Source organism: Panicum hallii, chromosome 2 (assembly GCF_002211085.1).
Source record: "Panicum hallii strain FIL2 chromosome 2, PHallii_v3.1, whole genome shotgun sequence".
Lineage (NCBI taxonomy): Eukaryota > Viridiplantae > Streptophyta > Magnoliopsida > Poales > Poaceae > Panicum > Panicum hallii.
In genome coordinates this window covers 7,224,158-7,247,582 of record NC_038043.1, presented here as the reverse complement: position 1 = coordinate 7,247,582, position 23,425 = coordinate 7,224,158, and the positions used below count along the sequence as shown (strand labels likewise).

The window sequence follows — 23,425 nt, the reverse complement described above, 5'->3', positions numbered from 1 at the left end:
GTCCACTTTGGTGTTGTATTGCTTGAAGAAGCCTGGAAGGAGCCTAGCATGCAGCTTGTGTTTGTTCAGATGTCCCTTCTAACGAGTGCACTCTCCCTTTTATAGTCCAAGGGGAGTGCTTACACTGAGCGGGGCCCCGACAGGTGGGCCCCGCCAACAAGAGCCTGTTCTACGAGAGATATGGAGATCATCATCTCGAGCTCCTCTCTGTAGTCCTCTCAATCGGAAAGTTGATGTGCGTATCTACAACCAGGGTATGGCCGTGTGCAGCCACACCCCGTACAGTGGCTGCTGTCAGCATTACCCAACGGTGAAGCCGTGCTGTCATTGTTGGGGCAGAACCTTCCGTCAGGCGGTGAAGCAGCGCTGACCCCTCGCGCCGTTGCCTCCGCGCGCACTGTAGCAGCGCACGTCTCGGCTCACCCGTTGCAGGCCATCATCACGCACGCGAGCGCGGCGCCGTGACGGGACTGTACGCCGCTTGCGCATAGTACACGGTGATACGGAAGCTGATCAATCTATCTTGCGCCATGTTTCTCAAGATCGCAGTAGGTCCGGATCTTGAGCCCTCTGAGGATCTCAGCGTTGGCCCGCTCGACTTGGCCATTGCTCCTGGGATGCGCCACTGAGGTGAAACAGAGCTGGATGCCAATATCCTCGCAGTACTCCTGAAAGTATTGGCTCGTGAACTGAGTCCCATTGTCGGTGATGACCCGGTTCAGGACCCCGAACCGGCACACAATTGACTTGAGGAAAGCGGTTGCTGACGCCTTGGTGATGTTGACCATTGGGGTTGCCTCCGGCCACTTGGTGATTTGTCAATGGTGACATAGAGGTACCGGTACCCGCCGACGGCCCTAGGGAAAGGTCCCAAGATATCCAACCCCCATACAGCAAAAGGCCAAGAGGGAGGAATCATCTGCAGCGCCTGAGCTGGAGTGTGTATCTACTTTGTATGGAACTGGTACGCTTTGCAGGACCTTACCAACTTAGCTGCATTCTGGAGCGCTGTCGGCCAGTAAAAGCCGTGCCGGAAGGCTTTACCGACCAGCGTGCGGGATGAGGAATGACTTCCGCACTCGCCTCCATGGATCTCCGCGAGCAAGTCACGGCCCTCTTCCTGGGTGATGCACCGCATGAGGATGCCGTTGGCGCCACGGTGGTAGAGATCCCCTTCTACCACTGTGTATCGCTTAGCCATCCGGACTATACGCTCAGCAGATGCTTGGTCTTCAGGAAGGAAATTATCTTTCAGGTAGTCCCGGACCTTAGAGATCCATGCATCGGGACTTTCCTGAGAAACTGGGCGTGGCTCCCTGAGGTCTTCGGGGCCCTCGAGGGAGCACACGACCCTTGGCGGGCTCCACGGATGGAGCGCCGCCGGGACCGCTAGCTTCGAGGTGCTAGTCCGACCCCCTTTTCCCAGGTCGGCAGGCTGAGCGGAAGGCTCAGCAGACGTCTCTAGAAGACGCCCTCGCGCACGGGTGCCTGAGTTGATGCGCTCGCGGAGAGCGCATCAGCTACTGAGTTGCCTTCGCGTGGAACATGTTGCAGTTCCAGCACATCGAAGTCCTTCTCTAGCCTCTTCACATGAATGTGGTAGGCTGCAAGCTGGGGATTGTTACAGCAACATTCCCCCCGCACTTGCCTGATGACGCCGTGGCCCTAGACGCCGTTCCCGCCTCGGCCTTCTGACAACCCTAGACGCCGCCCGACGCCCGTCACCTCCTCGCCCGCAGCGAGGTCCTAGACGCCATCGACGCCCGTCGCCTCCGTCAGTCCCGAGACCGACGCCCGTGCCTCCACGACTTGGCGTCTTCAACCGCCGTCAGCTTCCTTGGTTTTGTGGCGCAAACCAAGAAACCCGCCTTCCGTCGCCGCTTGCGTCCTCGATCCAGGAGTGGACGCCACAGCTGCCGCCTGGCCCGAGCTCCTCCACGGCAACTCTCCGTCGACACTCGACGCGTGTGTACCTGCAATCCAAAGACCAAGCGCACGATCACACCGCACGGTTGACAATTCACTCATCACAGGCAGGATAGAGTACTCAACATTCCCCAGTTAACTCCAACTACAATCATCATGCAAAATAGTGATAACAATGTTATCTCCCTAATCGGATCATATTGCGTACACCAGAGCTCTATTGTTTATCATTACTGTTAGTTACTTTGTAGTGTAAAAGTAGTATTACTTATCTTAAGGAGGAAATGCAACCGTGAACCACGCACTTTTCTTCATTGTTTGGTCCAAACTGGTGGGTTTGATACCATTATCATTGTGATATGTAATTCTTTGTCATTCTTGGGTGATGGAAGTCATTTCCATTTAATCGACAACCAATATTACTATTTCCTTTTTACCGCTGACATATATATGTACTAACAAATGTAGTGTTCTTCGTTCTTCGTAAGAAAAGCAATTTTCAATCATTCTGTCAATTTATACTTTGAACTTAACCCAACCGATGATTTGCAAATTCTTTGTGTCACAGGGGCCAACCCCATCGACATGCTGTGCATTCTTTGGCATTACAATGTTCTTATCTGTTTGTAATGATCGATTAAACGTTCCTCCTAGTTGGCCATGCATGTATCCTTGTTTGACCATTCAAGGTTGTCGTTGTCTCGTGTTGACGCATCCTCGACTCTGGCTTCAGTTATATGTCATGTCAAAACCAGTTGGAGTGTGCTCCCACAGTTCGGTCAGTCGCCGCTGCGCTCAATGAAAACCTGCGGACTTGATCAGACAGCGACACCCTTAGAATTAACAACCGTTTAATTAAAGAACTCATTCCTGTCAACCATCACAATGTGCTTGTGGAATGATGCAAGAAGTTTACTAGACCAACTGAAGAATTGTCAAGAGAACATACACCAATTACTACTCTCGATCCTTGCTAGCTGAAGTCACAGCAATCCTTGTGCGTGAACACGGAGACACAAGACCAACTAACACATCGGTCATAACACCAACGCAGATCACCGGCGATGTGGAGCGGCCTGCAGAACGCTTCCTCCATCGCGCAGCTCGCCGGCGTGGACGCCTTCGTGCTGATCACGGCGATCGTGCGCGCGGCGCAGACGGCCAGGCGGAACAAGAAGACCTGCCGGGAGCTGGCGGAGCAGGTGGAGCGGATCGGCGGCCTGCTCGGAGCCTGGAGGAGCATCCCGGGATGCACTACAGGAAAACGGCCAGCTTCCTACGGCCAAAGCCGTCGGAAATAGGGCCAAAGCCGTCGGAAATACACTAATTCCGACGGCTTAGACCGGAAACCGTCGGAAGAAAGCCGACGGAAAATACGCGTCGGAGTTAACGGTTACTTCCGACGGCAGCCGTCGGAAATAATAACTTCCGACGGCTCTCGCTGTAAGCTGTTGGAAGTAATCGAAAGTGGGACCCACAATCCTTCAGACGGCTGCCTTGACGGCGTCTCGCTTATTTCCGACGGCTCGGCTCTAGCCGTCGGAAATAGTCGCCTTACTTCCGACGGCTCCCTTGTGGCCGTCGGAAGTTCCTTGCTGTGGGCCCACATGTCATTTCCGCTTGCTGGACCGGTTGGACCCTTTACTTCCGACAGCTCCCTGCTGGCCGTCGGAAGTTGTCTTCACGTAACCCGTAACCCGCCTCCCTCCCTGGCTGCTGTACCGCAAATGAGACATATAGACCACAAATTTATATACACATGTCCAAATCCAAATAAACCAATAATATTTCGTATCATTTCAACCAACTTCATTACAGAATAAAGTTCAATATTCCAACAATGAATTAGAGTCACATTCCACAAACAAAGTTAAAAAGTCCAACCACAATTTAGAGTCACAATCCATCATCCATCTCAAGTTCAACAAGATATAAAAATTTAACTAAACTACAGGATATGATCACTTGGATGATTTGAGTTGTGGCAACTACCATCTGTTCCTGGACTTGCAAAAAGTTGAGCTGCAATTTGTTCTCCAAGTTGATTTGCATCTCCAGGAGCTTGGATATTTGCCGGAGGAGTGTTCACCGCCTATAAACCACAAATAAAATTGTTAAATATATCAATCAAATAAAAGTATGTACTTAAAGTCAAATTTCATACCGAAGGGGGCCAAGCAGGCCAAACAAACTGTGGTGGTGGAGGTGGAGGTGGCAGCGGAGGCATTTCAAATGAAGGTGCAGGTAATCCTTGCTGTTGTGCTATTTGCTGCCAATAAAAATCAATATATCACAAAAATTAATATCTTATAGAAAAATATCATGAAAATATAAAGAAATAACACTTGACACTTACTTGAAGGAACTCCTATTGTTGTTTCAGCATAGTTGCATAATACTCATTTTGAGTTGCTTGATATTGTCTCTGACTCTCTGCATAAAGTTGTTGCTGTCTTAGTGCTTCCTGCAGCCGATCAAACTCTAAGTCTCGCTCGGAGGCCCGACGAGACGTACTACTGGATGTCCGCGATGATCGTGCACCTGTGACCTGGCTCGAGTCAATGACTCCATTTAACATGCCGTACCTACAACACAATAAGAGGGTGAAGTTGTTTACAATAATCTTCTTTTTTTTAGTAGGTATGTTAAAGTCTTACCGTCCATGAGCTTTTCCACCTCCAATAGCATAAACAACCTCTTGATCAATTGGTTGTTCTTTCCAATTACAATCCTCTCCATATCGATTGACCATTTCCTGACCATAAGCCATCTACACACAAAATATATCATTGAATTAGAGGAAAAAAACTAGTGCAATTCAATGAAGAGTATATAGATCTCACCAGACGATCTGAAGCTGTCTGAGAACACAATAAATCAGGATTGCTCGGATTTGAGCCCTTGTGACCGGCAACAAAAACTTCGACAGGACTCGGCTCAACACCAGTGTTGTGTTCCTGTAGTTATAAGTTAGAATTATTTGTTTGAACAAGTTTTCTACATAGAAATATAGTTAAGAAATCTTACAATACGTTTCGCCAAACGGATATGCCCATCGCCGCCGTAGGTGTGCAACACTTTTTTTCCACGACATCTCCTGTTTCTAATGGAAATTGACTTGAACTCCTCTGAAGCCCACCAATGGCACAAACCATACCAACCCTCTTCACGAGTTTGCATCCACGATGGAATTGTCGTCTACAACAAAGATTTCACTTTTCAATTAAGTGATCACATAATAACATCATAAAAACATACAAAATATTGTACCTGACAATATTGTTCCTCAGTCAGGTAAATTTCACCCGATGCTCGCTTTGATTCTGGTCGTTTTCTTTCAGAATTCCAAAGATATTCATTATTGGCCTGAATTCTTAGATAGGACATTGTATCGCTCATAACATCCGCAGCACAGTTGTGAAAGACTCTCTTAGCGTGTTCGACATTGGCATTGTTTGCCAGCTTGAGACGAGCCTGAAATAAAAAAAACAGGTAAGCATACAAAATATCTTATTTGATGACATATCCTATTGTGGAGAAGAATAATACCCAAAAGTCTGCAATCACTGCTCCTTGAGCGTCCTGAGTAATAGGCATCACTATTCTTTCAGGATCGGGTTCAACAACAACTCGATGAAGACGATAGTGTTCCCATGCTGTAGCAGGTCTACGCCGTCCATCAGGCAAAGTCACCATCCCAGGCCAATGCAGTCGTTGTAGACTACCTATAATAGAGTTGACCTATGTACGGTGACCCGTTCCATCAAATTCCAGATCACGCCAAGTCCTACAAGAAAATAATATAATTTAGAAATTATAGTAAATAAGAAGTTTCAATCAAGACAAAATACACTTACTTATCACCAATTGGTTGGATTGTAGTTCTATCGTTAGCTTGAGCTGGTACTTTTGGAGGAATGTTCCAATGCCTCTTCCGAGGTGCTCTTCCCCCAACCACTTCTTCCTCCCCATCTCCTGCTCCCTCAACAAACTGCTCATTAAGGTTATTTTCCTCTCCTTGTCCCCCTCCTCTTTCCTCTTCTTGTCCCCCTCCCTCTCCTTGTCCCTGTCCCCCTCCCCTTTCCTCTTCTTGTCCCCCTTCCTCTTCTTGTCCCTGTTCTTCTTCCATTTCCACTTCCTCACCCTCTTCCTCCTCATTCTGCAAAATAGTAAGAAATATTTAATTTATTATATATAACTACGTTTGCAGTAATTTAGAATTTATACCTCAGCTCTTTGGAAACAAACAATGCGACCTGGCTGATCTTGTGCTAATTGTTGCATTAACTGTTTGCGCCGACTTGAGCTTGAAGTACTACCTTGAAACAAGGTTTCTTCATATGTCGCCTTCTTTGACCCACTTGCAGTTCTCAAAAAAGCTTTTGCAATATTCTTGATCTGTCTTGATGACATCCTGTTCAACAAAATCAAGACAAAGAAGTTAGTACCTTAATATTAATACATGATAATAAACATATAAAATATAAAATTAAGTACAAGATAAATACATTAATCATATTCATAGTCAGGATCATGTGGCTTTCTTCGTCTCAAAGGACGCCATGCAACTTTTTTCTTTCTTGACACTCGTTTCCTTTTCGTCATGACTACGACATCATCACGATCTGCAACTAAAGAGTCTTGCAAGATCTCTGTCTCGACATTAAAGAAGCTTGGTAGTTCATCATCTTGATAAATTTGATCAACCCCCTCCCCTAACTCAGTTTCATGATAATCGGCAGCACTAGGGACAAGTAGTTGTTGATGAGATTTCACTCTGAATACTACCCACCAAGCTTCAAAAATTGGACATGGATACTTCACATAATACACTTGATCAACTTGATGGGCAAGAACAAAAGTATCATAGCCACGTAATCGTTCCCTATGCTTGACTTCCACCATACCAAATCGGTTCTCCCTTGTACCAGTGTTGGGATGAAACCAATCACAATAAAAAAATATTACTTTGAGATTTTTGTTACCAGCAAAGTCAAACTCAAGTATGTCATTAATGATTCCATAATAAGTTGTGTCCATAGTTCTAGCGAGAACCCCAACATTTGATGTGGCTGCTAGAGGATGATCAGCTTCAAATTTGATAGAACGGAAACGAAATCCATTGACATCATATCCACCATAGCTTCGGGCAGACACTATTCCGTAAGATAGTTGTCTTAAATCCTCGTGTACATTATTTTGTTCGCACTGCCAAAAAAATATTAATAAAATAACCAAAATGTGACATACTAATACAAAGTGTTATCGGTGTTTACATGTTCACGGAACCAAGTGAGGAAATTAGGTTTTCCATTGAATCCCTTTCGTCGTGATGCTTCAATTTGTTGTGTGGTTCGTTTACGCTTGGAAGGCCAAATAAAATCATCAAAAATCCTGATAAAGCAAAATAGTGAGTGTAAAGCAAAATCTACAAATAAGATGAGTAACTAAATAGGCAACTAACTCTTACTTGAAATATTGATGCATCTCCGGCATATTGGCATACATGTAGTGTAAAGCAGCCTTTCGCTTTGTTTCAGACAAATCATATGATGTAGATGCACCAACTGTCGTGCCTTTATTTTGAAAAATTCCCAGATTTGAACAGGGAGGATCTTCATTTACATGGTACTGCATCGTTGGTGCATTAACATTATGTTCCTCGGCAAAATATACACTTGTGAACGATGCTATCTCCTTGTACTTAAATTCTTCGGCAATGCACCCCTCAACTCTCCCTTTATTTCCAACCATTGCACAAAGCCTTTTTAATGTCCTTTCAATATGATACATCCATCTATATTGCACAGGGCCCCCAATCTTAGCTTCATACGGAAGATGGACAAGTAAATGTTGCATTGGATTGAAGAAACCAGGAGGAAAATTTTTTTCCAACTTACATAGAAGTATCGGGATCTCTTTCTCCAACTTCTCCATCATCTCTTTTGTAATTTCTTTAGCACAAAGTTGTCTATAAAAAAAGCTTAGTTCAGCTAAAGCTTTCCACACATCATCATTCAAATACCCACGGAACATTACAGGAAGAAGTCTTTCCATGATTATATGATAATCATGACTTTTTAAACCATTTAATTTTCCTGTCTTCACATTCACTGCTCTCCTGAATCCCGCAGCATAACCATCGGGAAATTTTAAATTTTTCAACCACCTCATAACGTCTTTCTTCTGTTTAGGCTTCAAACAAAAAGAAGCACGTGGCTTACCACCACTTTCTGTCAGATGCAGACTTGGTCGGTCACATATTTCTGCTAAATCCTTTCTTGCCTTCAAATTATCTTTCGTTTTGTCAGCGAAATCCATACATGTGCTTATAATACTTTCACCAACATTACGTTCTTGATGCATGACATCAATGTTGTGCATCAAAAGCAAGGCCTTGACATAAGAAAGCTCCCATAATCCACAGATGTGAGTCCAATTATGTTCAGTTCCAAAACCTTCATAACCATCACGATCTTTATTTAATTTCAAATCATTCAGCATAGCGGCAATTTCAGTACCGCTAAGACGCTTCGGCGGCCCCTTTGTGACAATAGTGTCTTTCTTGAAAGCATTCTTCTGGACCCTAAACTGATGATTCGCTGGCAAGAAACGTCGATGACAATCGAAGTAACAAATCTTTACTCCAAATTTAAGACGGAAACAATCTGTGTCCTTACCACATATAGGACATGTCAAAATTCCATGACAACTCCAACCAGCAAAGATACTTCGAGCCATTAAATCATGGATCGACCACAAATATGCAACTCGAAGATTGAATTTTTGCTCTTTGTAAAAGTCATATGCTGGAACTCCATCCCATAACTTTTTCAACTCTTCAATTAAGGGCCTCAACATAACATTGAGTTTTGTTCCAGGATGATCAGGACCTGGAATTATGAGGCATAGGAAAGTAAAATCGTACTTCATGCAAAGAGCAGGTGGAAGGTTGTACGGTAGAGCAAATACGGGCCAACAAGAATAAGTTGATGCATTTACATGAAAAGGTGAGAAGCCATCTGTTGCTAACCCAATGCGGACATTTCTATCGTCACTAGCAAACGTTGGGTCAAATTCATCCAGCGCCTTCCATGCATCACTATCGGCCGGGTAGGTCATCGTTCTAGGGTTCTCACGACGACCTTCTTTGTGCCATCTCATATGTTGAGCTATCTTTCTTGAGAGGAACAACCGTTTCACACGTGGTGTGAGAGGCATATAACGGAGTTGCTTACGTGCTATCTCCGTTGTTACTGTATCACCATCATCATTTACTACTTGTATGTACCTCGATTTTCCGCACTTGCACACTTTATCTTTTTCGGTGTCCCTCCAAAACAACATACAATTATCTTCACAAACATCAATTTTTTGATAATCCATGCCGAGACCAGTGAGCAGTTTCTTTGATTGGTACATATCCTTAGGCATCTTGTGATTCGCTGGAAGTACATCACTGATCAATTTCAAGAGCTCCTTGTAGCAATTTACTGAGAATGCAAATTTAGACTTAATAGCCATAAGCCGAGTCACAAAAGCAAGAACTGTCACTGTTGTGTATTCATGCAATGGCTCTTCAGAAGCCTTGAGGAGCTTAAAAAACTCTACAACCTCCGGAGTAGGTGGATCTTGAGATTCAGAACCCATCTCCGCATGTTCCTCGTGAAATATATCCGGTCGTATATCGTCAAGCATCTCCTGCATCCTATCATGATTCGCCCTATGATCAGGTCGAACTTCCGATGCATTTCTCCTAATTGCCTCGCCGTGATGCACCCAAACCTCATAATTCGGCATAAATCCATGCCGACAAATATGCATTTGCAAATCAAACTCACTTTGGCAGATGCAATTGTTGCATGGACACCTGACATCTCGACCGGTACTTGATAAAGCGAACGCTTGCTTTACAAATTCATTAGTTTTCTTAACCCACTCACTAGTGTGCTTTCCATCTTGAGCCCAACCTTCGTACATCCACCGACGATTCTCCATAGACTACATTAATCATCAAGTTGTATGGTTAGTATGTTAGTTTCTAAGAAGAGTTAGCTCCTAAACCAACCGAATTGGCCATAGTTTGAATATATAAATGCTATTTTCGAATTAGTTCATCATCCAAATTAAACATATTGTATACACTAATTGTCGTAAGCCGTCAAAAATTAATATATTATACACGCTAATCATTTAAAGTCGCCGAAAGTCAACATAGAATACTTCTAGTCACCTATGGCCGTCGGAAATTAACGTAAAATATATCTAAACACGTAAGGTCGTCGGAAGTTAACATATTATATAAACTAATCATCTCAAGCCGTCCGAAGTTAATAAATTATATACGCTAATCATTTATAGCCGTCGGAAGTTAATATATAATATATCTAAGCACCTAATAGAAACATAAACTTTAAAACTACATAAAAACAATTGAAGTAACACTCATTTTAATGATTAGCAACCCAAAATTGAAGCAAAACAATTTTCTGGTACCTTATGTCGTGCAAGTAGTACTCACTGCAAATGAATGGCTCGGCAGGAGGAGAAAATTCCTTTCTGACAGTGCACTTCGGATGGTAGAGCGAACTGGGAGCGTCAGCGCGTGGCCAGCCACTGCACGCGGCGGGATCGAGCGGCAGGGGCGGCGGGGTCGAGAGGCAGGGCCGGCGGGGTCGAGCGGCAGGGGCGCGCGGCGGGATCGAGCGGCAGGGGCGCGGCGGGGTCGAGAGGCAGGGGCGCGCGGTGGGATCGAGAGGCAGGGGCGCGCGGCGGGATTGAGCGGCAGGGCCGGCGGGGTCGAGAGGCAGGGCCGGCGGGGTCGAGCGGCACAGCCAGGCGCGGGGCGGCGAGGAGGAGCGGAGGGCGGCGGGCGGCGGGGAGAAGCGCAGCGGCGGGGAGAAGCGCAGCGGCAGGCGGCGGGGAGGAGCGGCGGGCGGCGGGGAGGAGCGGCGGGTGGCAGGGTGCGGCGGCTGGGCGCGGGGCGCGTGAGAGGCGAGGCGCGGCGCGTGTTAGGGTTCGGCCGAACGAGTAACGGCGCTTATCACGGAATTGGCTAACTTCCGACGGCTCAGCCTTGGCCGTCGGAAGTTACTGTTATTTCCGATGGCCGCTGAAGGAGCCGTCAGAAACTACTGTAACTTCCGACGGCTACCAAATGCCGTCGGAAGTGGTATATACCTCCTACGGCCTGCAGTGCAGCCGTCGGAAGTTACTGGGGCCGTCGGAAGGACACACATTTCCTGCAGTGATGGGCATCATGCGGCGGTCGGAGACGAGCGCGCCGCTCGTGGTCTCGTGGAGCTGCACGAGACGCTCCGGCGGGCGTGCGCGGTCGTCGAGTCGTGCCGGCGCGGCGGCTACGTGCGCGGGCTCTGCGCCGGCGGGTCGCGGGCGACCAGCCTGCGCGACCTGCAGATCAGGATCGCCTTCTTCCTGCAGCTGTTCCCCATCATCAGCCGCCTCGACAGCACGCGCCTGCTCGTGCAAGTTATCGACAGCGCCGCCGCTCGTGCCCCGACCGCCGGCGGGGTATGCAACTAGTACTAGATATGTATATTTATTTATATTTATATATAATCTGGAGATAATTTTGCTTTATGTTGTTTCGCAATTTTCAGGAGGCCGGAGAGGGTCTTCAAAGGTCTGTTGCAAATCACTCAGATCCTCAAGACGATGATAGGTCTCTCTCTCTCTCTCTCTCTCTCTCTCTCTCTCTCTCTCTCTCTCTCTCCCCCCCCCCCAAATATTTTGATGTTTCAACTCTTTTTGCTGCAGGGTTCAGAACTTCAGTTTTTCTCAGTTAATGAATGCCACAAATAGCTTCTCATTTGAAAACCAAACTGAACAAGGCCCCTTAGCTACTTTATACAAGGTACCAATTTGTTTTGTGATTGTTTATGCTTTTGTAGAGTTAGCACGAGCGAGATATATATAAGCAATGAAGCATGTGTGTCCATGTTTTTACATTTTAGGGTCAATTACATGGCAATGATGTCACCACAAAAAAGCTTTCAATTATTTCTAGTGAGGGGAAACAGGTACCACCAAGTATTGAGTCCATATGAGCTATTTAAAAACGAGGTTAAAATTCTCCCCAAGCTTCAGCACAATAACATAGTGAAACTCAAGGGATTTTGCGCTGAAAGAAGCGAGAGGGTTTCGGTATATTAATACATGCAAAATGGAAGCCTTGGGGACGTCATCTTTGGCAAGTTATTCTGACTACTAATACATTCTTTATTTATATTCATAAACTTCTTCTTTTTCTTTGATTTTGATCACCTAACTACTTGCTTGCTGCTTTCTTCAACTGACGGTTGCCATCTTTTCTAGCGAACAGTACGCATGAGAGGAGGCTTCATAGTTGACTGGCCTTCACGCTTTCGCATAATCGAAGGGGTGGCACAGGGTGCGGTTTATCTGCACCATCACTCCAGGCTGCGCATTATCCATAGAGATTTGAAGCCAAGCAACATTCTCTTGGACTCTGATATGAATCCAAAAATACCTAATTTTGACTTGGCCAAAGTTTTATCTCCAGGCATGATCCAGGATACTGCGGCATGTGTTGTGGGCTCAGTGCACGACCCATCATTTCTCCATTATAACATCATGAATTTTATTTATTTTCATCTTGAAGAACATATCTCAATTCAGGATTGCAAAAAAAAAATGATTACATTCTAGATGCAACAAACTAACAATTAATACAGAAATTATTTTCTTTTTTCAACTGAATCTTACAATTTCAAGACATTGATATAACCTTTGTTACCTTTCAGTGGATTTATCGCCCCAGAGTATATGACAAAAGGTACATTCTCAGTAAAGAGTAAAGACCGACACCGACGTGCATAGCTTCGGGGTCATGGTACTTGAAATTATCAGTGGGAAAAGATGGACTCGGTCGATTCAGGAAACTAATTACCGGGATCTACTAACCTGGGTAATTAAACTTTTTTTATTACATATCACTCTTGAAACAAGTTTCCGAATTGCTGACATGAAGAAAATTTTTGTGAAGTTAAACACAGCACGTGTGTTATCTTGTTCCCCAGGCCTTCAATAGGACACCGTACGGCGCCAAGCTGGTGCAGAGGCTCAAGGGTTTCTTGCCTCCATCGCTGCACGGCATCTCTTTCTGCAGCAGGGCTCTGCCGAAGTGCCTCTCATTCCCAGCGAGGAGGAGAACGCTGTCACAGCAGAGGGAGATGAGGAGGTGCGTTCGGGTGGCGCTGCTGTAGTGCTGTGCATCCTGGAGAAGCCGGAGCGCCGGCCGGAGATGCTGGAGGTCACGCGGATGCTGAGCCCCCGGAAGGCTAGGGTGCCGTTCCCACGGCGGCCAGGCTATGCCCGGGAGGGCCCGATATACGCCGGCGATAGGAGCACCACCCCTTGAGGCTTTGTTTAGACAAACTCATCATCGCCTTCCAATTCCTGATGGGGGTGGTGCGTGTCGGCCTGTCGGTTCGCCGAACCGGCCCACGAAAATGACCCTAATGGGCTCCTTTTGGGAACCATGAACTCAGCCTGGATAATCGGATCGGATTCACTGCAACCTTAAGGTCGAGTGGGTCGACCCACCGCTCGCGACTCCCTTCCGGTGCACACGCATCCGCAGTTCCTCTCGCAGATCCTGCAGACGCATCCGCACCTGTTGCCCGCCGCTGCCGAGCAACAGCTGGAGCAGCTCCATACGGAAAAGGAATGGAGCTGCGACGCGGCCGCCGTCTCGATCTGCGACGCGGCCAACTGCGGCAGGGGCAGCTGCACCGAGCTGCCGAAGCTGATCCCCGACGTGCCCAACTACGAGTGCCACTTCGACCCCGGCTGGTCCCAGGCCTGGGAGGCCATCCCCTTCTCGCCCATCCCCAACGGTAATTGCTGAATTGATCGATCATGACCACTGTAGCATGTGCTGGTTCGTTAGTTCACCAACAACCATTTAATTTCCGGCCTGCAGCGTATAGTCAATTTCCTAATGAATTTTCCAGCATGAGCAGTCGAGCTAATAGCGAGGCTGGGGTGTCCATGTCTCACGAGCCCAGGACGATGGATGGGAACTGCAGAATGCAGAGCAAGTGTGAGCCTTTATGCTAGGAGGAATAATTGCATGAGTAATTGGGGTTGTTTTAGTTACAAGATGCAATTGGGGTTTAGACATAATCTGCTCTTTGCTTTGTATTCGTAGTATTTTTTATATTGCTCATTTTCTATAGGACATTTAGACATAAGTAGAAAGTAGATAGACAGAACAATGGGTGCGCATCACTGAATAGTTTTTTATTTAGCATGCTGCCTTATAACACCTCTTAATCCATGCCAAACTGTTAGTATGCTTGATTTCTTTTGATAATGTTTCATGTTTGTGCAGATAATGGAGGTGCCACATGGAGTTGGAAAAGCAAAGTCAAGTAGTGGTAGAAAGTGGAAGAGAACTCCTCAGCCAACCGGTACTTGAAGGGGTAGACCTCAATACCAAGGCTCCGGAAGTTGAACAAGTTCACTCATTCGAAGAGATGCAAGGTTAGGAAAAATATAATAAATATGGCCCGTCAGCTTAGATCAACTGTCATGTCTCCTGAAGGAGTTTCTTTGGATAACTGATCGATCAGTCAAGAAGTGTCTAGGAAAGAGTTAACCCGGATGATCTCGCTTCACGGGCTACCACTATGGAAGCACTGATATGCTTGCAAGATTGGATGCCAGCCTTGGTACACTCTCTTTCCAGTTCTCAATTTTGTATAATTTGGAATAGAAAAATATTTTTCGGATTCGACTTCAATCCAACTTTGATAGATTCATCAAAGTTTTGCATGGAAGGGATTGAGAATTTCGTCGAGCTACCTGATTCACAAAGAATGACATGCTTAAGGTAATAATTTGTGAAATATTTTGAGATCATCTATGGGGTTATAGGAAACTGAACATGCTGCATCTCTGAACATTCAAATCGCCACTTGTTTGTTGTGTCTAGTACCATATATCCAGTACTATACTTGGAATGATATCACTTCTCTATCCTACTGAAAGAGCGGTCTTCAATAGTTCTATTTTGGATGTCACAATGCTTCAGTTACTTTTGATGCTTCCCTGAAAATGAATGGTTACTGTTAAATATAAGCTAATGCCAAAGTTTTATCGGTTCTTTTTTGGGTGGGATCTCTGAAAATGAAGGAGATTGTTGGTCAAATACCTCAGGGTGTCCATGTGGACTTCCAAATAAATTGGAGAAGCTCTTTGTTTAACTATTTTTTTCAAAGATTTAAAATAAACTCAAAGGCATGATGCTTCATCCTTGATTCTGTTCCATGTGCATCTTTTGCTTAAAAAGGTGAGTCTGAATATGCTACATTTACAGTGTTCTACTCAAAGCTATGTCACTTACTTCTGTGATGAAAGTAATATGTTTTGGTTTCTGTGAGAGCGTGAGTTCAAAGACAAGGGACATTAGTTGGTGTCTTAGCATTTGGGCTGAGATTGGAAACATCCATATGAAGGCTGTTGTGTAATGTGTGTCAATTGACAGGGTAATGTCAATTTATCAGAGCATTGTCTCTGGCCAATTGACAGGGTAATGTGTGCCTGCATAGCCAAAGATATTTACTTTCCATTATCCTTGTTAATGTTTAAACATTGCTTTTCTGATGTCCTATCTGTTTATGCAGTATCTTGTGCTCCCTCTCCCGCCATCACTAGCGACATCTTTCAGGAGCATGAAGTGAAGCTGAAGCTGATTATTGTTGTTGCGCAGGGTGCTAGCAGCCTTGAAGATCATCAACCAGCAACAATAGGGTCAAATGGGAAGTTTGCTGACTTCAGTAGCATTGTTATTCGGATGGTTTTCCAAGAATTAGGAATGGACTTTAACTTTGATGCATGGTAGTCTCTTCAGATTGTTTAGCTAGCTAAAACATGTGTGCAGGAACAGCAGTCAGTAGCATATAGAATTTCTAAACTACATAATAGTCGTTGTTAATGTAATATCTTCCTGCTGCCGTAATATGAGTAAATCGTGAAGTTCCATCCGCATGTTAACTGCCATAATATGATTAATAAATGGTTCGATCCACGAGAACCACTGGAGCACCCACGCAGGTGGTTTAGGAAGAAATGGTTAGAGCGGTGCTCTTTCCATCCTTAAATGGATCGATGGATAGTTCATTGGTCGCTCCATGGAGCACCCACGCCCATCTTTACTTCCAATACGTATGAACTAAAGGAGAAGACGAACTATTCTACCTCAATCCCTCCCCATATGAATTGGAAGCTTGCCTATTGGTACTACTACTATGATTGCATTAGACAAATTGCACGAAGTTAAAGCAGTTCCGTCCAAAAAGAAGGTCGTCTGCATCGCTGTCAAAATGGACCGTGAGAAGGTCTTAGTTGAATGTGTACGTCCTTGTCAAAATGGACGTGTGGACTGATGAGACTTTTGAACCTAGTGTGCTTGTTGATTCCAGAGATAGCCCCAACAAGCAGCCTGCAGTATGTCTCCATGCCACTGTATTTGTTTTTATTTTGAGGGTACTATATATTAACTATTGGGTCAAAACGTATCTTATAACTTCCTAGTTTCTTCACATGCACTTGGATACATATGCAAGGGTTACACGTGCGTTCTCCAAAGGGCACTTCAGTGAACGTGTGTGCGTATACACCTAGACCGGCGGCTAGGCATAGGAGACGTCAGGAGCAGTCAACATGGATCCACTTGGAGTAAACGTGGGCTCAGTCACCTACCGGAACAGACCGTCCAAGTCCGAGTTGATGATCTAGTACAAATGCCTTTCATGTTGGAACTACCTGACGGCTGGTAGTGAGCCAAAACGTACATGTGAGCTCCACGCCTCCAGCTGATCGTCGAGGTTGCCAAAACTAAAAATGCCACAACGAGAGATGCCGTAACTGGAGACTAATCTTAGCATCTAAGAGGCATGGGAAACACCAGGAGAATTTGACGGCTCTTCCATTTGTGTAAAAGCAGGAAATCAAACTATTTATATATATGTCCTATACGCGGTTTAATGTTTGCTTTAGAGAGCAGTTCAGGCGTACCGTTCTAATTTGTCTTCTATACCAGGCCTAAGTGACTACACAAGTTGTTCACTGTGGAAAGTGTCATCTATCCTTGCCCATTTTACTGCCAGTTCTTGTATTGGATACTGGCGGTGGTAGTCCACCATAAAGAACTGGCAGCGTAGCTTATAGTTATATACTAGTGTGACTGCTCTTTCTTGTTTTGCAGCTTGTTTTCAGGAAGTCATAACTCTTCCATATGAAGTCTGATAGAGACAAAGCATATCTGAAAATTGCAGCTTCTTGATGTATAAGATATAAAATATTGCTGTTAACAAAATTTTAATTCGAATATATTAAATGTCCAAACAATCTTCTAATTAGTTCTGGCCAACAAAGATAAAAAAGAACAAAACTCCGATTGCTACATCTCGTACAGCATAAATGGGATGCTAATGTCATAGTAGGTTGCTGGTTTCATACCACAAACCACACACGTGCATTTCGAGTGGAAAGTCATGTGACTTGTGTCGTCTGGGACTGCTGGTTTACAAGCCGCTAGTGATCAGCAGTGGCTAGTCGTACAGCTGTTTTTGAATCGGCGGTGATGGTCGTTTTCTGCTAGTGTCGCTTGGAATAGGTACAATTTTATACCTAATGCTAAAATGGGTTGTATCAGTTGTAGCTTCCTATTTATTGTGAAACGAGCAACAGAGAAAATGATATGGGGTCACCACGAGATATTCAGACCTACTACTACAGTACATCATCGTGTTAATGTGAGAACTACAAGACAGTGTAAGTGGAGATATAGTAGGCTTGTTTATATGCATTATTGCACTAGTTGCATCTGTGTTCTCCTCGTTATCATCGCATCTCCTTCCATATCGCGATATCCTGGCTTTCCTAGCAACCCTAATTCCAAACCCGACCGCGAGGCTCCACTGTGTCCCGGACTCTCCCAAAAGTCGTCGTATAGGTTTGACGTTTGAGAAGCATGCATCAGGAATTCTATGGTTGCTTCTTTACCTGCATGCTAAAAATACTTTTTCTACTGTTCCGAGGTAGCTTCCCCATTCTCTCCTTACACAAGTATAAAAATATATGCACGCACCATCCTCCGGACTGCGTTGTAACTCCTTACTGTATAATCTGCATACTACTAAGGTAAAACTGGTGTGCTGCGTGCAATCACCCGCCAGGCATATGAATCGACCAGTTGGAGTTGCATTGGGGGTCAGTTGATTATACAGGTGCCATTCCTTCAACACCGAAGGGTCGGATTGATCAAGAGGATTCGAGGGTGAGGGGGGCAGTTACGCGCGCGGCACAGGCCTGGCCATGGCCATCTTCTACTACTGGCTGGTTGCTGTCTTGCCAATGCCAGATGGTCGAATGCTTATCTGAATATATAGATGACTTGAAATTAAGAAGATGTAGTAGGTCTCATCAAAAATATAACTTGTCTCCACCTCACTCCATTGTTAGAAATCTAGGCAATTTTCGGTATATTTTAATTCCAAATATTAATATCAATTTCATGATATAAATGAGTGATAAGGTGTGTACAATATATGTGCACGTGTTCATGTTATTCTCATTAATAAGCATGAACAAAGAATTAAACCAGAGTAGATTTAGTAAGTACCCCAAGGCGGGACCAGTGCCGGAGGCACCGGTTGCGCCGTTACCAGCTGGAATAGACATGCTATTCGACTGGCCTTGCTTGAAGTAGCCGAACTATGTCGTTGCAGGAAGATGTTCGCAGTGCAGTCCCACGAACGGTCACGCCGGGAAGTAGACGAAGTAGTCGATCGCACGAGCGTAGACGAAGGAGTCGTTCAGGGAGCGAGCAGAGGTTCCGGAGGCCCTGCTCTCGCTAGACCTGTGCGCGCAGTGCTAGCGATGGGGAAGGCAGAAAGCAGCTGAGGGAGAAGGGAGAGGTCTCCTGGAGAGGAGTACCTGGATGAGAGCTTGAGATGAGTGAGGATGGGAGGAGAGGGTGCTGGCTTATATAGGCTCGAGATGCCTCAGATTCAACGAACCTGGACGTCACGAATGGCTTTGATGAGCGGCAGTTAATGTGCCTTAATGTGCCTCAGATTCAACGAACCTGGACGTCACGAATGGCAGTTAATGTGCCTCAGGTTCAACGTCTGGTCATTAGTATCGACATTAACAGTTTACTGCAAAAACGTTCTCATCTCAGCACATCCCGTCGCACCGCACCGCACCGCACGTCACGTCACGTCCGGCCGCGCACGCGCACCGCCCGGCCGGCCGGCCGGGGCGAGCGAGCGCGCGCGCGTGTGGTTCACCGTCCTCCTCTTACCGGCTTCTCAAGCAGTGTACACGAAGTCCACCTTTTAAGTCGGTTGAGATCCTCCTCAATTCCCGGTACGGAATTAAGCATTGATTCCCTAGCATTAATAGTAGGCTTTAAATTCTTTTAATTGCAATAGAATGAATGGGCCAAGCCCATTATTCCAACATCCATATGAAAAGGTGGTTATGAATTTTTTAAACCAAGCAATAAAGTATGAACCAGCAGTGATACATTGACACAGTAAAGGCCATTTATGCCTCAGTGAAGATACGTCAGATGCCTGATGCGCAACATTATGAACCTTGACAGGGTCTTAGTTGAAAGTGCCTTTATCAAAGTGGACGTGTGAACTGAAAATTTCCAAAGTGCCATAGGCTCCGTCTCATTTATTATTTCCATGTGCTTGTTGATTACAGAGAGCCCGGCCCACTTGCAGGTGTGAATATATACATATGAGAGCAGTGCACTGCATAGTAGCGTACATACATATGTGGTAGTGACTAGAGAGACATGCAAGGGTAGGCATTCTCCAAACAGTACGCTCACTGCACATATATGTATGTATAGATCAAGGCTAGTAGCCAGGCTTAGGAGACATCAGGAGAAGTCAACATGGGTCAGACACGGCCGTTCCTTCCAACGGAATAGAGCGTGCGTGCTTCAGTTGGAATTCAATTACGACAGGCCCGCCTGGCGGAACTATGTGATGGCGGATCAGGGCAATCAGTCAAAACTATAGGTGAGCATCCATCCGTGACGTCTCAAAAACCACGTCTGTGCCCGTTGTTGAGCCAACACAACAAAACCGACGTGGGTAAGGGAAAAGAATCACTGCCGGTATAAGCCTCAGCTCAACACAGATATGCAACTATCCCTGCTGAACCTTGTTATTGCCCAAGTATGAATATGGGACTGCATCCGAACTCGTTGACTACAACAAGACGCAACAAGGATTCTTGTGTATCCCACCCAGTGGTAACTACACTACAGCACGATTGTTGACATAACTATTGGCTCTATTTATGGACCGGATATTGTAGCAAGATCCAAAAAATTGGTAATTAATAAAATTAAGCGTGTATTCATAAGGAATTTACTGGTAAGGATGTGCAAATAGTGCCAATAATGGACAATGATGTACATGTCCACAAGGGTAAATTTCTTAAGAGTACGTGCAAGGCTAATCTCCATGGGAGTGTCATAGAAGTGTCATGAGCATAAATATCATACCACATCAGCAAATTGTTGCTGACATTGCATAGTTATTTATAAGGAGAGAGGAGTAAGAGTTTCATGGAACGAGAGAGAAGTGTCATCACCATGAGACTCCTTCAGCACAGTTACCAAATTTCCAGTCTTGGTAACTGTGCGATGACACTCCCTACTGAGACTGACCTAAGCATAGCAAACATCGCAGAATAAATGTATTACTAATACAAAAATTCATAATGCCAAACTAAATGAACAGCCTAGGTAAATGGGTCAAGGCGCAATCTGTGCATCGTCTGAATCGCACCAGCGGCACTGCCAACAAAGTTGTGACGATAGGGCCGTCAGTAGCGGCACTTCACCTCTGGCAGATGTTTGGTAATATGCAGCTGTAAAAAGGAGCCAAGATCAAGATAACTTACTTAAAATATCATATCAAAAGTCCAAAATTTTGAACATATACTGAATGATACTTTTAGATAAGCTCCCAACATGGACCATTTCGAACGCCATATGGTTACCGTTTGTATACCAACTCCATACTCATTACTGGCATCGGTGTCATAAGCTCAAAGCATGTAAACATAAAGAACATCAGAAAGCTTCTATGCAAATGGTTATATAACATTCTAATCCCCGGCAATTGCAGAAAAATATCAAACTTAGCAACATCATCGTAACACATAAACTAGTTCATCATGCACTAGACAATAATGCATAACCTATTTCAATGGATAAAGCTATAGGGTAGAATGTGCAGTACTTTAGGCTGTGTTTATTGCAGAAGAATCTGAAACTGCCTTCCTCTCTTCCAAATTAAGAAAAGGTGTGATGGGTCCAGGGATCCGGGGTCCCCAGCGGGCCCACTTCTCGCTGACCAGCCTGAGGCCGTGCCTGGACGAGCGCCCTTCCTCGTAGGCGGCAGCTCCGTTCGAGCGGCCCAGGCCCATTATCCCGACTGACAAGTCAGTTGGGGCAAGCCGGGCCCATGTCCCCGACTTGGGAGGTGATCTGAGACCAGGTCCGTACCATGGCTCCGACTGAAGACTCCGACTGGGCTCCGCCTTGCACATGCCCACCTCCCAGACCGGCAGGCTAGTCGGGAGGCCAAACCCGGCGTACCAGCAGGCCCCAGGAGTTGGTGCGAGGATAAGGATGAGCCTCGGGGTCAACTCGTCGTACACGGCCAACCACTCCCTCCACGGGGTCACTGCCCCCTCTGCCGTGGCAGCAGGCCGCCACTATTCTACCTGCCCCGTCCTCGCGAAGGGACGGGGCGTAACGTCATCATGATACGGCCGGAACTCCCCCGTCATGACGGAGTGACCAGGCGAAGCACCAGGGATGGGGCGTGATAGCCGTACCGTACCTATCGACGCCCCCACAACCACCGACCGACGAAGCATGACGTGCAGGGACAAGACAAGACGCTTGCCCAATGGTGCAGGACTTGTACGGTGGTCACCAGAAGACTCCGACTGACTGGGGAAGATCGGACTGACAAAGCTGACAACCCCGAGCGGCGGGGTCGGGAGTCCTCTCTTTCTATCGTTGCACCCTTAGCTCCCCTGTAAAGGAGCCCCCTTGGACTATAAAAGCAAGAGGACCAGGATGTGGGCCCTTCCTCAAGGCAGGAGAAGAGAAAGAAGAAGGACCGATGTCGCTCCAACCCCAAGACGGTCGCGTCGCCCAACTGAAGGACAGCAACGGCAACATCCTCTCCAACACTTGGGAACATCGAACGGTTACATCTTTTCTTCCCCTGAATTCAATCCCTTCATGTGCTTTCATTCCAAGAGCCGACTTCTACGGCGCCCCAGCCTGAACACTTTCGGCCCGGGTCACTCGGGGGCCCCGCAGGGGTACACCGCCACGCGTGCTGCTACCCCCTCTTTCCTTTTGCAAATCGTGCACAAAAAGGCAACATTTTTCGCCCAGACGAAAGGGCGACTCATTTTCCAATCGCAACCTAAGTGATTTTTGTTGGGCCACCTGACCTACCGAACCCTCGTTGCAACCTATGGTGAACTAAGCAGCTGATGCCACTTGGGCCGGTCCCCGGCTACACACTGCAACCTTCGGTTAACGAGCAGTTTCGAAAGGAAAGGTTCAAAGGCAGAAATCACTCCAGGAAATAAAGGGATATGGGCGAGACCAGCTTCCCCAAAAATCATAAAATGAAAGCAATTACAAGCACTTAGATTGTTCACTCGGGGGCTCTTCAAGACCCCCGCACAAACTGCTCTAGAAACGAAAGCTAACAGCATGACAAATGTTTTTACTGCGGCACTCCGTCCGTGTTGGCCGACGACGTGGACGGGAGGGGCTGTGCTGCAGGGTCAACCGGAAGATCCTCTGACTAGGAGCTAGCGTAGTCGGGGCGGCGCTCCAACTTCCGGGTAAGCCTCAACGTGCCACATCCCAAGTCAATAATCATATTTAATTACTCGATAAAAGTGTACAGATGATAAAAGCATGCCAATAGATCCCAACTCGGGAACCCAACCGACCAAGGTTCGAAGGTCGGTCTGCGAAGGACTGAGGCCGCCTCGCGTCAAACAGAGCCAGGGGAGAAAATGCATATGAGCGGCCCTTGCCCGACCTGCTCAGGTAGCGATTCAAGTCATCTCAACCTTCTTGTCCGATCCAGACCTCGAGCCATGCTCACAGAATCTCCATCGAGGAGGGGCCAACAGGCCACCTGAGTTGGTCGAACGACTCGGGCATCTACCGGGACGCGGGTCACGGAGCAGTGGAATGCCACCTATGGGCTATGCCGACCCCATCACGAATGACGGACCCGGATTTCACTCGGATATCCAGAATTTTGCCCGGGCACACCTGTTAGGAGCTCACCGAGTCCATCACTCGAGCCATTGAGGCAAGTGACGCCAGCCCAACCCCTCCGTCGCAGAGATGCTGCCGACCGGACTGCCCTCC

The 23,425-nt window shown here is 46.3% G+C and overlaps 1 long non-coding RNA gene across 2 annotated transcripts; it reads left to right on the top strand.

The window, feature by feature from the left end:
• The first annotated feature begins 12,520 nt into the window (after positions 1-12,520).
• On the top strand, positions 12,521-15,941 carry LOC112879641. Of its 2 annotated transcripts, none has more exons than XR_003226124.1 (4): positions 12,521-12,874; positions 12,987-13,805; positions 14,303-14,642; positions 15,597-15,941. It is a non-coding gene; the product is annotated as an uncharacterized LOC112879641 (long non-coding RNA). The 2 variants fall into 2 exon arrangements; XR_003226125.1 differs by having other exon boundaries at positions 12,953-13,805.
• Positions 15,942-23,425: the final 7,484 nt, after the last annotated feature.